Genomic DNA, 11,764 nt, shown 5'->3' with positions numbered 1-11,764 from the left:
TATATATATATATATATATATATATATATATATATATATATATATATAAATAATTTTTTTCCGGTCTTGTTGATCGGCATTGCTATACCTATAACTACTCAGTCTTTCCCCGTCCCTCGGGTAGGAAGGAGAGGGAGTAGTCATATCCTGGTGAGAAGGATACTCCGAGAGATACCTTCGGAAACCACAATGCCGCGTGATAATTAAGAAAGGGTGAGGGGGTGGGAAGGGTCGAATCTGTGTGTATGTGCACGTCTATCTAAATATTTAGCACGTTTTTTGACTTGTTGCGTACACTATTACATACATACAGCTACGCACTGAAACACACAAGAGTCACACAGCTTCTTCACTTAGCCTCTCCACTCGCCATCTTCAGCTCCTCAATTGACCTATTTTGCCGAAGTAACAAACAAGTTTACGGCTCTCCTGCCCAAGGACTTATCCTGATCCAAACATCTCCCCCTCCCCTTTCCCCCCTTCCATTTCCTCCTATCCCCTTCTCCCCCTTTCTTTCTTTGGGCTTTGATCAGTCCGCGACTCGCTTGAAACTGAAAAGGGCGCGGAAGGTTCCACGCCTTTTGTAAACACAAAGGAAGGAAATCAAGAGGAGAAACTTGAGGGGATTATTAGCGAGATCATTTTTATTTGTCTTTCTTGTTATTTGCTGGGGTTTTTATGTAACATATATAATTATGTATTGTTTTATATATATATTTGTGTGTATACGTAATATATATATATATATATATATATATATATATATGTATATATATATATATATATATATATGTATATATATATATATATATATATATATATATATATATATATATATATATATACATATGTATATATATATATATATATACACATACACACATATATATATACACATTATATGCATATCTATCTATTTATTATATAATATGTATATGTATGTATATATATATATATATATATATATATATATATATATATATATTTACTTATTCATTACCATGTTCAATCATCCTCCGTTTTGGACGTAAGCTCCAGACTATTACAGTGTCTAGTTTTCTCCATGAATAATTGTGGATAATGTTGCTATACCCACGGCCAGTCTCATAACCCAGGCAGTTGCAGGTACCCATTAAAACTGGGTGGCCTTTCGAGCGATAATCCGGAATCGAACTTGGCCTTGGAAATTATCTGTAGAGAACTGGACTGCTAGCCTACAGGCATTTCAGAGGAATCTCTTAGACCTGAACAAGGTATAATACACCATATCTAAAGGACGAAATAGATGAAAATTTTCATTTATTACAAGGTGGAATGAATTGGGTGATTTAAGATGGTTTGGTAGTGTGGAAAGAATGGAAGGCTCAGTATTCATGACAGGAGAATTGAATGGTGCAAAGTGTGTAGGTTGTTCGACGTGCTGTTGGTGAGCTGAATGTGTAAGTGCATGAAATCGTAATTTTGTATCTTCATGCATACGGTGGTCATCCACAATTTCACATTTCATTTATAGATGTGAAATGTTCATTATTTTCTTGGGATATCCACTCTGCTTGAAGAAAATTTCCTGTTGAGACATAATTCTTTTGTGCATGTGTTTATATTGAGAGAGAGAGAGAGAGAGAGAGAGAGAGAGAGAGAGAGAGAGAGAGAGAGAGAGAGAGAGAGAGAGAGAGTGTACAGCGGTGGGCGTCGTGCAGACAGGAGAAAGCCTTGGTCTTCAAAAAGTATTTTCCTGGTTTCTATTTCCCCAGAGATGCAAAGTTCTGATGGAGATTGTGTTTGGTTGTTTATTGTTGGCGAACGGAAGAGAGCAGGAGGAGAAGGAGCAGTTGGTGGAAGTGGGGGAGGGGGGGGGGGGGTTTAAGATGAGCGGGGGCGGGGGTGGGAGGTGGAAGGGGAGTTGGGAGCCGCTAGTATAGAGATGACCAAATAGGGTATCTTAGATGGGACAAGGCGAGAAGGGGGGGGGGAGACAATATGTAATAAATACCCTTTTTTTATTACGTTTTTATTGTTTTCTTAGCATAATATCTCGATATTTTTCTAAATGTGACGTAACATCAATAACTATTTTGCTTTTGTTTCCCTTTCTTTATTTAGTGTTGCTCTTTTTGTCATATAATACTGCTAATAAAAAGGGTGAGATTATATATATATATATATATATATATATATATATATATATACATATATATACATATATACATATATATATATATATATATATATATATATATATATTTATATATATAAATTGAACTTCCTCGTATTGAGGAAAAAAGAAAGAAGAAAGTCTTGTGGTAATGTTTGGAAAGAGACTTGTTTGTTTCTAAAGAAGAATTTTAATAAGTTTACTGGGATATGAGAAAATGAGTTGATGTAATTTATATCATGAGGAGGGAAATGTCTCAAAGTACAAAGTAATGTGTAAAAGGAATTACCGTGAGAATTTATATAAAGGGGAAGACAGAGAATATATATATATATATATATATATGTATAATGTATTATATATATAAATTTATATATATATACATATATATATATATATATATATACATAGGAAGAGAGAGAATATATATATACATGGGAGAGAGAGAGAATATATGTACAGGGGAGGAGAGAGAATGTATATACATGGGAGGAGAGAGAGAATGTATATACAGGAGAGGAAAGAGAATATATATACAAGGGAGGAGAGAGAGAATATATATACAGGGTAGGGGAGAGAGAATATATATACAGGGGAGGAAATAGAGAATATATATACAAGAGAGGAGAGAGAGAATATATATACAGGGGAGGAAAGAGAATATATATACACGGGAGGAGAGAGAGAATATATATATACAGGGAGGAGAGAGAGAGAATATATATATATATATATATATATATATAAATATATATATATATAAATATATATATATAAATATATATATATATATATATATATATATATATATATATATACGGGGAGTAGAGAGTGAATATAATTACAGAGAAAGAGAGAGAACATATATACAGGGGAAGATAGAGAGAATGTATATAAAGGGGAAGAGATAATGAATATATATATATAGGGGAGGAAAGAGAATATACATAACATACACGGGAGGAGAGAGATAATATATATGCAGGTAGGAGAGATAGAATATATATACGGGGGAGTAGAATGAATATATAAACAGAGAAAGAGAGAGAACATATACAGGGAAGATAGAGAGAATATAGTAGGGTGAGGCAATTTTGGACACCTTTTTAGTAACCTTTGTACAAAATCTATATTGATAATTTATGACCAAATACCAAACATGTTTTTAAGAGAGGGAGGTCTCTTCTATAAAAATGGCTTGTTTCATAATCATCAAAGAATTAGAAATTCTCGTATTACAGTAAGAAAAAAATATCTCAGAGGCGAGTCAATTTTGGACACGTCTGTATCTCCGTTAAGCGCCAACGCTCAGTTGGGCAAACTATGACAATTTGTGGTCCCTATCAATATAGATATGCTAGAAAAAAATTATAGACTTACATAAATTTTTGTGTCCGTAATCCAAGATTGTCCAATTTTGCCTCGCCAAGAAAAAAGTGAGAAGTTTGCCTGTCCAATTTTGCCTGCCCATGGTTTTGAAAACTGTCCAATATTTCCTTACTATATGAATATGTAAATCAAACTTTGTATTCGAGCACATAAATATACTTTTATGTATAAATATGCTTATATGTAATCATGAAAATTCAAAATAAGACATAAGGGGTAGAGTAAAAGGGGTGTCTGCCCAAGGTGACACTCTAAAAGTGAGTGACACCCTGAGAGTTACATTAAAAAAAAAGTTTCCTTCTAGCTCGATGGTTATGATATGATTTTCAAAAAGTTATTTAATACTGGAGACACTCTTAAAGCTGTTGACACTCGGGGGATGAAACCTTCAAAAAGATTGACGAAAACATGGTAACATCCTCGAGAGGGGTGTCAACCCAAATGCTAGAAATATCTAAAAAAAACTCTACTATATATATTGTTCCTATGATAATTCACATATCCAAATGAAAATTTCAGGAATTGAAATAGAATATATTTTCACTGTTCCTGCTAATTTCCATGTTGATAACTGTCATGTTGCCTTTTTGATATGGTGTTAAATGGAGCAACATTAGAGTGAAGAGCATGATAGATACACCAAGGAGAGGCAAAGCTGATCCCATAAACAATATTCGTCCTAAGTTGTACCTATCCATTTTATTCATATCATTGTTACCTCATACTATGAACGAGCCATCAAAGAGATACTTTTACCTACAAAAGAAAGGGATACAATCGAAGATTTAAGAAAAAAAGATGAAATGAATAAAAATAAAAATAAAAACACAAAGAGAGATAGAAACATGAAAAATGGAAATATAAAGCAACCAAATATCTCTCGATTCTTTAAGAAAAAATGTCTGCAAACACTAACGTAAATACAAAAAATCTAAATTGACCAGGGAAATAAATAGTGATGATTGAACTGCTAGGATAGTCCCGATAGTGAATGATAAGGATTTATTTATACCTAAAATTAAAAAAATGAAAAAGAAATTAAAATTATTTTGGAAGATATTAAGGATCGTCCATTATTTTGCATTGGTAGAGCAACAAAAGGGTTTTTAGAGGAAGAAGGAGGCTAAGTGACCCGCCTTGAGCTAGATGCTTGTAGCCACTGCCCACATATCATCATCATCATCTCCTCCCACGCCTATTGAAGGAAAGGGCCTCAATTAGATTTCGCTAGTCGTCACTATCTTCAGCTTTTAATTCAATACTTCTCCAATCACAATATCCTACTTCATGCTTTATATTCCTGGGTCTTCCAACTCTTCTAGTGCCTTGTGGAGGCCAGTGTAAAGTTTGGTGAACTAATGTCTCTTAGGGAGAACAAAGAGCATCCCCAGACCATCTCCATCTACCCGTCACCATGATCTCATCCACATGTGGCGCTCGAGTAATCTCTCTTAGTTTCCTTTCTAATCCTGTCCTGTCATTTAACACCCAATATTCTTGAGGTCTTTGTTCTCAAATCTACAAAATGAGTTTCATTAATATACCAAGATTCACGACCATACAGTAACACCGATCTCATTAAACTGATATTTAGCCTGCTTATTATACGTAATTTTAGGCGACCTTATTTCCAAATTTGACTTAACCTAGATCCTCTGATTTGCTTTTTTCAATCTTTCATTAAACTCAAATTCTAAAGCTCCTATATTAGATATCATAGTTCCTAAATATTTAGATAATTCTACCTCATTAATCCTTTATCCTTCCAAAGATATTTCCTCTTCCATTGCATATTCCGTTCTCATCATCTGTCTTTCTTCTATTTATCTCGAGCCCAACCTCATGGGATTTTTCATGCATTCTGGCAAGCAAGCTTTCCAAGCCCTGTGGTGTTCTGCTAATTAGGACAGCGTCATCAGCATACTCTAGGTCTCCTAATTTTCTGTTACCAATCCAGTCCAATCCTTCTTTACCATCCCCAACCGATCTATGCATTACAAAATCTATGAGGAGGATAAACAGCATAGGGAACAACACATTCCCTTAGAGTACTCCACTTTTCACTGGAAACTCGTTTGATAAGACGCCACTAACATTAACTTTGCATTTGCTATGCTTATGAACAGACAATTAAATTTACATATTTGAGAGGAACTCCATAATGTCGCAGGACTCTCCACAATATTTGCCAGAGCACATAATCAAAAGCTTTTTCATAGCCCACATATACCATCAAAAGTGGAATTCTATATTCTACATATTGCTGTACCACATGTCCTAAATGAAAATTTGGTCAGTACAACTTCTACCTTTTCTAAATCCTGCTTGTTCCTCTCTCAACTTTTCATCAATCTTTCTCTCTAGTCTCTTTAGAATGAGCATTCTATATATTTTCATGACAGCTGACGTAAGTGTGATGCCTCTGTAATGATTGCAATCAGTCAGATCTTTTTTTGTCATTTTCACCAGCACTCCTAGCTCCCATACATAAGGCTTTGCCTCTTCACGCCACATTCTACAATATACTCTTGTAGGTAATCTGGGAGTCACTTCATTTTCAGGCAATATCATCTCAGCAGTTATTCCTTCGTATCCAGGGGCTTTCCATCTTTTGAGGTTTTTAAGAATAGCTTCGACTTCAAACACACCTAATTCATTCATGGGCACATCAAGGTCTTCATCAGTTTCAGGTATATCAACCAAATCATTCCCTTCGTATTTCCTATTCATGACCTCCCTAAAGTGTTCAATCCAACGTTACTTTTCTTCATGTTCTTTTGTTATAACAGATCCATCTTTCTTTTTGATGGGTATATGCTTCTTTTTTCCCGTAGAGATTTCATTAATAATTCCAAGAGCAATTCCTACAACAAAGCCACTCCCTGAATTCATGGCTTTGTCAGCCTCATCTGCTTTCCTGTCTAAATATTCTCTCCAATCATTCCTGATATTTCTTTTGACCTCACTATCAATACTGAAATACTTGGCATGCTCTACCTTGTAATTTTCATTACTTTCTCGAAAACTTTAAGAAATCAATTTCTGTCTTTGTCCTCTTTTTATAGTATCCCAAGTATCATTTGATATCCATGGTTTTCTCCTTGTAACTGCATGTCCCAAAACTTTGTCTCTTAAAGGGTCTTAAGACTGTAAATCGATTCCTACATTCAGTTACAAAGATTTCTGTGCTCATCCTATAGAAGGTTAGTTGTATCAAACTTGGGTATTTTATCTACATTTCTGTTGGGTTCTTTCAGTTTTAATATTTGTGTGGCAATGGGGAGCTGGGGATCACTACCAATAACTGCACCTCTATAGCTTGTTACATTTCCCAGAGTCCTCCTTCTCTCTTTATCAATGGCTATTTGATCTATTTGATATTTGTAATTGCCACATGAAGTCCTTGTATATTTTTGGATCTCCTTGTGCTGGAAAAGAGTACCTCCAGTAACAAGATTGTTTGTTGAACAATAACTTATAAAATGTGCCCCATTTTCATTTGCAACTTCGCCAAGAACCTCAACACCCATCATATTTTCTATCCCTTGATTATTCCTTCCAACTTTAGCATTGAAGTCATTAATCACAATTTTCATATCTCTCTAGGTTCTCACCTATTATACTCTGCAGTTCTTCACAGTAATCATCTTTCCTTTCTTCAGGGGAATCATTTGATTCGCCTTGGAAGATGGAATCTTTGGGATCTTGAACGCTTCTGTGAAGCCTCTTCCCTTTTTGCCCGGCGGGCATGCTGTCATGTGTTTGCGGGGAGGGGAACGGGGCAATTTTAACCAGTCAAAAAGTTTTCATTCTTTTTGCCTCTCGCGCGAGCGCGAAGGAGAGTACTGGAGCGTTGGCGCACAGGATGCTGCTGGTGCTCAGTTTCTGCTGAAGCACAGTTTTTGGTGAAGGCGCAGAAAAGCGCTAGCGCGCAGGAAACCAATGCGTAGGGTGAATATACAAAGGATAGGCCAGACTATTTGGCCTCTATGTTGAGGTACCTTACCTCTAGCATTAGAGGCTCTTTGACCTTTTATTTTGAGGTGCCATACTTTCAACATTAGAGGATATTTAAGCTCTATTTTGAGGTGCCATACCTTTAGTATTAAGGGCTCTATGACCTCTATTTAGAGGTACTATAATCTTAGCATTATATGTTCTTTGATCTCTAATTTAAAGTGCTTTACCTCTAGCATTAGAGGCTCTTTGACGTCTATTTTGAGGCTCCTTACTTTTAGCATTAGAGGGTCTTTGACCTCTATTTTGAGGCTCCTTACTTTTAACATTAGAGGCTGTTTGACCTCTATTTTGAGGATCCTTACTTTGAGCACTAGAGGGTTTTTTACTTTCATTTTGAGGCTCCTTACGTTTAGCATTAGAGGCTCTTTGACCTCTATTTTGCGACTGCTCACTTTTAGCATTAGAGGCTGTTTGACCTCTATTTTGAGGCTCCTTACTTTTAGCATTAGAGGCTCTTTGACCTCTATTTTGAGGCTCCTTACTTTTAACATTAGAGGTTGTTTGACCTCTATTTTGAGGATCCTTACTTTGAGCATTAGAGGGTCTTTGACCTCTATTTTGAGGCTCCTTATGCTTAGTATTAGAGGCTCTTTGACCTCTATTTTGAGGCTCCTTACTTTGAGCATTAGAGGGTCTTTGACCTCTATTTTGAAGCTTCTTCCGTTTAGTATTGGAGGATCTTTGACCTCTATTTTGAGGCTCCTTACTTTTAGCATTAGAGGCTCTTTAACCTCTATTTTGAGGCTCCTTACTTTTAGCATTAGAGGCTCTTTGACCTCTATTTTGAGTCTCCTTACTTTGAGCATTAGAGGCTCTTTGACCTCTATTTTGAGGCTCCTTACTTTTAGCATTAGAGGGTCTTTGACTTCTAATTTGAGGCTCCATACTTATAGCATTAGAGGCTCTTTGACCTCTATTTTGAGGCTCCTTACTTTTAGCATTAGAGGGTCTTCGACCTCTATTTTGAGGCTCCTTGCTTTTAGCATTAGAGGGTCTTTGACCTCTATTTTGAGGCTTCTTATGTTTAGCATTAGAGTCTCTTTGACCTCTATTTTGAGGCTCCTTACTTTTAGCATTAGAGGCTCTTTGACCTCTATTTTTAGGCTCCATACTTTAAGCATTAGAGGCTCTTTGACCTCTATTTTGAGGCTTCTTACGTTTAGCATTAGAGGTTGTTTGACTTCTATTTTGAGGCTCCTTACTTTTAGCATTAGAGGCTGTTTGACATCTATTTTGAGGCTCCTTACTTTTAACATTAGAGGCTCTTTGACCTCTATTTTGAGGCTTCTTACGTTTAGTATTAGAGGATCTTTTACCTCTATTTTGAGGCTCCTTACTTTTAGCATTAGAGGCTCTTTAACCTCTATTTTGAGGCTCCTTACTTTTAGCATTAGAGGGTCTTTGACCTCGATTTTGAGGCTGCAGTATCTCCTGCATTAGAGGCTCTTTGACCTCTATTTTGAGGCTCCTTACTTTTAGCATTAGAGGGTCTTTGACCTCTATTTTGAGGCTCCATACTTATAGCATTAGAGGCTCTTTGACCTCTATTTTGAGGCTCCTTACTTTTAGCATTAGAGGGTCTTTGACCTCTATTTTGAGGCTCCTTACTTTTAGCATTAGAGGGTCTTTGACCTCTATTTTGAGGCTTCTTATGTTTAGCATTAGAGTCTCTTTGACCTCTATTTTGAGGCTCCTTACTTTTAGCATTAGAGGCTCTTTGACCTCTATTTTGAGGCCCCTTACTTATAGCATTAGAGTCTCTTTGACCTCTATTTTTAGGCTCCATTACTTTAAGCATTAGAGGCTCTTTGACCTCTATTTTAGGCTTCTTACGTTTAGCATTAGAGGCTCTTTGACCTCTATTTTGGGGCTCCTTACTTTTATTAGAATCGGTTTGACCTCTATTTTGAGGCTCCTTAATTTTAGCATTAGAGGCTCTTTGACCTCTATTTTGATGCTCCTTACTTTGAGCATTAGAGGCTCTTTGACCTCTATTTTGAGGCTTCTTACGTTTAGTATTAGAGGATCTTTGACCTCTATTTTGAGGCTCCTTACTTTTAGCATTAGAGGCTCTTTGACCTCTATTTTGAGGCTCCTTACTTTTAGCATTAGAGGGTCTTTGACCTCGATTTTGAGGCTGCAGTATCTCCTGCATTAGAGGCTCTTTGACCTCTATTTTGAGGCTCCTTACTTATAGCATTAGAGGCTCTTTGACCTCTATTTTGAGGCTCCTACTTTTAGCATTAGAGGGTCTTTGACCTCTATTTTGAGGCTCCATACTTATAGCATTAGAGGCTCTTTGACCTCTATTTTGAGGCTCCTTACTTTTAGCATTAGAGGGTCTTTGACCTCTATTTTGAGGCTCCTTACTTTTAGCATTAGAGGGTCTTTGACCTCTATTTTGAGGCTTCTTGTGTTTAGCATTAGAGTCTCTTTGACCTCTATTTTGAGGCTCCTTACTTTTAGCATTAGAGGCTGTTTGACCTCTATTTTGAGGCTCCTTACTTTTAGCATTAGAGGCTCTTTGGCCTCTATTTTGAGGCTCCTTACTTTGAGCATTACAGTTTCTTTGACCTTTATTTTAATCTCCTTACCTCTAACATTAAAAGCTCTTTGACCTTAATTTTTGGGTGCTTTATTTCTAGCACTAGAGGCTCTTTGAGACCTCTGTTTTAAGGCGACTAACCGCTAATAATAGAGGCTATTTGACCTCAGTTTTTAGGTGACTTACCTCTATAATTAAAGGCTACATTTTATACTTCTTCATATAAAGGCTTTCCTTCTCTATTCTCTTCTGTCTTTTATAGTTTTTCAAGATCTTCTTTGCTTAGTTCGCCAGTCTCCTTCGAGATTTCAAGAGACATTTCAGTGCTGTTTGTCCTCGGTTCGTCAGATTCCTCGGAGAAATCGATGGCTTTCATGTCTTTATCTATAAGGGCGATGGGTCAAGACATGGATGCCATTGATTTCTCGGCATACACTTACGCCATCATACTAAAGTCAACGAAGAGCAACACAATATATTTACCCATACCATCCTGATATGTTCTATCTTCAATGCCGAATTTTGAAGAAACACGCGTCGCTCACCGCTCTGCACCAATGCAATCCAATTATAGGACATCGTCGATAAACTGCAAGCAAATTATCCTTCAAGGCGCTTACATTATGATCTTCAAATCTCGCCAACTTCGACAGCACCTATCCAAACTATCTGTAGATGGTGTTCCGAATAGCCTCCAGTTCATCCTGTAGCTGTAACAAAATTCTCACAGTCAGTTACCTGTTCCGCCAGAACGCGAGCTCTGTGAGTAAAGTGAAACCTTCCTCCCAATGTTCACTGCGTAAACTTCCATAGCTACAGTACATACAGATCGTGAGGTGTTGCAAGGTATGTTTAAAAAAAAGAGAGAGAGAGATCAGGTCTTCAGAAGTCTTTTGGAATCCGGGGTGGAGCCGTTCAGAACTGCTCCGGGAAGATTCCGTTCTGGAGTCATTCAGAACTCTATGCTAAGTCTACGGCTATTTCTTCTGAAGTCATTTGGAGAGGAGATTCAGGAAGATTTTCTTCTGAAATCGTTCAGAGATTTCTGGAATCATTCAGAATTCCATGCTAAGTCTATGGAAATTTCTTCTGAATCCTTTTGGAGATGCACGAAGATTTTCTCCCGAAGCCATTTAGGACTCGCGAAAAATTCTCTTTTTTTTTCTCTTGTTTCAATAGGCCCTAATAATAATAATAATAATAATAATGATAATAATAATAATAATAATAATAATAATAATAATGATAATAATGATAATAATAATGATAATGATGATAATAATAATGATGATGATGATGATAATAAATTACGTGATTTGATTCACAGCTCCGTGAAGATACCGTTCTGGACACATTCAGAACTCTATGCTAAGTCTACGGCTATTTCGTCTGAAAACATTTGGAGATTCGGGGTTTTATTTCGAAGTCGTTCAGATTCGCATCTGGAATCATTCAGAATTCCATGCTAAGTCTATGGTAATTTCTTCTGAATCCATTTGGAGAACCACGATTTTCTTCCGAAGCCATTTAGAACTCGCGAAAAATTCTCTTTTTCTATGGTTTCAATAGGCCCTAATAACTCATATTAATAATAATAATAATAATAATAATAATAATAATAATAATGATAATAATAATAATAATAGTAGTAGTAG

This window comes from Palaemon carinicauda, chromosome 39, assembly GCF_036898095.1.
Source record: "Palaemon carinicauda isolate YSFRI2023 chromosome 39, ASM3689809v2, whole genome shotgun sequence".
Lineage (NCBI taxonomy): Eukaryota > Metazoa > Arthropoda > Malacostraca > Decapoda > Palaemonidae > Palaemon > Palaemon carinicauda.
The sequence above is the reverse complement of the archived record's forward strand: the minus strand, read 5'-3'. Positions refer to the sequence as shown.